The sequence below is a fragment of the Periophthalmus magnuspinnatus genome, chromosome 3, assembly GCF_009829125.3.
Source record: "Periophthalmus magnuspinnatus isolate fPerMag1 chromosome 3, fPerMag1.2.pri, whole genome shotgun sequence".
Classification (NCBI taxonomy): Eukaryota; Metazoa; Chordata; class Actinopteri; order Gobiiformes; family Gobiidae; genus Periophthalmus; species Periophthalmus magnuspinnatus.
This window is the reverse complement of record NC_047128.1, coordinates 34,711,417-34,714,439: the sequence shown is the minus strand read 5'-3', so window position 1 is coordinate 34,714,439 and position 3,023 is coordinate 34,711,417.

Sequence of the window (3,023 nt, the reverse complement as noted above, 5' to 3'; positions counted from 1 at the left end):
CCTCCTTTCCCCTTCATCACCCCCTCCTCACGAACACACATTTGGGTTTTCCACGTGTCTCGGGGACATTATATCGACTTTAATTCATTTCCTGTGTCCCGTTCTAAATTTAATCATAGTCACTACTTGTCTAAACTCAAAATAAACACAAATCTTACCGTTTTTTGACCCATATCTTTAAATCCTGATGTTGATGTAATAATAAAGGACTAACATTATGTCCCAACGCCCCATAAAAGTGCGTTTGTACAGATTTAACCCCCCAAAATGTGACAAATTGACTTTTCCTTTCCTAAATACAAACCTTAGACTAAAACAGGATTAAACTAGGATGAAACCAAGACTAAACTAGGACTAAAGCAGGACTAAACCAGGACTAAAGCAGGACTAAACCAGGACCAAACCAGGACTGAACCAAGACTAAACTAGGACTAAACCAGGGCTAAACCCGGACTAAAGCAGGACTAAAGCAGGACTAAAGCAGGACTAAAGCAGGACTAAAGCAGGACTAAAGCAGGACTGAACCAGGAATAAAACAGGACCAAACCAGGACGAAACCAAGACTAAACTAGGACTAAACCAGGACTAAACCAGGGCTAAACCAGGACTAAAGCAGGACTGAACCAGGTCTAAACCAAGACTAAAACAGGATTAAACTAGGACTAAACTATGACTAAAGCAGGACTAAAACAGGACCAAACCAGGACCAAACCAAGACTAAACTAGGACTAAACCAGGGCTAAACCAGGACTAAAGCAGGACTGAACCAGGTCTAAACCAAGACTAAAACAGGATTAAACTAGGACTAAACTATGACTAAACCAGGACTAAAGCAGGACTAAACCCTGGAACCCCTAAATCCAAACCTTAACCTTATTTTGACCCATATCTGAACGTCAAACCACATTGTTGATCTAAAAATAAATCGTTTACGTCACAGGGGCTTGATTTTTGTTCCCATAGGACGAGCCCGTGTCCATGATGTGATACAGATCCTAGTCCCCAAATAGTTAAAAGTACGTGGCCACACCCCCCGATCCTGCTCATGATGTCATCCCAGTAGCAGCGGTGGCCCTGACCCCGCCCCCCTCCCGCCTGACCTCTCGTCCGACGCCTCGACTCAATGACAGGACTGTGGAGGGAGTGTGTGGGTAAATTTAGACCATTCATTTAAACAAGTCCTGTTACCAGCCTGTATCACCGTCTCTCACCCTCTAAATACAGACGGTGGAAAGTATTTGTACTTCAGTAAAGGTACATGGCTCAAAAATGTACTCAAATATAAAGAACTGCTGTCAGACCTGTACCAATCAGAGCAGACGAAGGAGCGTCATTGTGTTTTTTAGTCCTGGTTTGAAACATTTAGACCTTTCATCAATCAGAAATATAATAATTTGATTTGAATTATGTTGTTACCATGACAACCGAGGATTCAAATCAAGAAAGAAAGCCGTTTACTGAAACCCGTGAACAGAAAGTATCAGAGACGGTGAGGCGGGTGGTTTTAGGATGAATCTGACGTGAGCTGTTCATTAAATCCCGTGGTGATAAATGTAAATACATGTCTAGAATTATACTCGAGTACAAGTACAGGTTTAAACGTGGGTGTGCTGTGAGTTTAAGTTTGATACACGGTCAATGTTGTATTTTCTTTTTCATTCAAAGTGTATTTAAACCTGACGTACGCTTTCTTCTTTCTAACAGTGCGTTCCAAAGCCTGGAGCGCCTCTGTTTTGTGGTCCGTGTTGTAATCTCATCTCTGGAGTGATTTCCTCTGTCGTCTTTATCTTTGCTACAACAACTTACTTCCTGTCTGGCTCCTGTCTGCAACAAAACCCCAAATGTGTGAAAACTCCACCTGTAGAGCTCTATGTGATGTTACAAAGTCAACAAGAGGATTTACTGGAGAAAAACACATCATACTACACATCATACTACTCACTCATACTTATACATACATCATACTAACACACAACTACACACATGTGCGATACTGAATACCATGTAAATCCACCGAAGTCACTGTACTGAGGTTTATTCTGTCCATATGCTGCACTGTCACTCTTATTGTGCATAATAGTTTTTGTTGGTATTTTATATTTTGCTCTTAGAGTCTATTTTTAGTTTCTTTTTTAATCTTATTTTTAAATTATTTAAGCTATTATCTATTATCTTATTTGTCCTGCTCTTCTTGAACTGTGTGGTGCAATACTGGAATTTCCCCACTGTGGGACTAATAAAGGCAGATCTTTATCTTCATCTTTATCATTATCTTTATCTTCATCTTTATCTTTATCATTATCTTTATCTTCATCTTTATCATTATCTTTATCATTATCTTCGTCTTTATCAATATCTTCATCCTTATCATTATCTTGATCTTTATCATTATCTTCATCTTTATCTTTATCATTATCTTCATCTTTATCATCTTCATCTTTATCATTATCTTTATCATTATCTTTATCTTCATCTTTATCATTATCATTATCTTTATCCTTATCTTCATCTTTATCTTCATCATTATCTTCATCTTTATCATTATCTTTATCATTATCTTCATCATTATCATTATCTTTAACTTCATCTTTATCTTTATCATTATCTTCATCTTCATCTTTATCTTCATCTTTATCATTATCTTCATCTTCATCTTCATCATTATCTTTATCCTTATCTTCATCTTTATCTTCATCATTATCTTCATCTTTATCATTATCTTCATCTTTATCTTCATCATTATCTTCATCTTTATCATTATCTTCATCTTCATCATTATCTTCATCTTTATCATCTTCATCATTATCATTATCTTTATCATTATCTTTATCTTCATCTTCATCATTATCTTCATCTTTATCATCTTCATCTTCATCATTATCATTATCTTTATCATTATCTTCATCTTTATCATTATCTTCATCTTTATCATCTTCATCTTTATCTTAATCTTTATCTTTATCTTCATCTTTATCATTATTTTTATCTTTATCTTCATCTTTATCTTCATCTTTATCTTAATC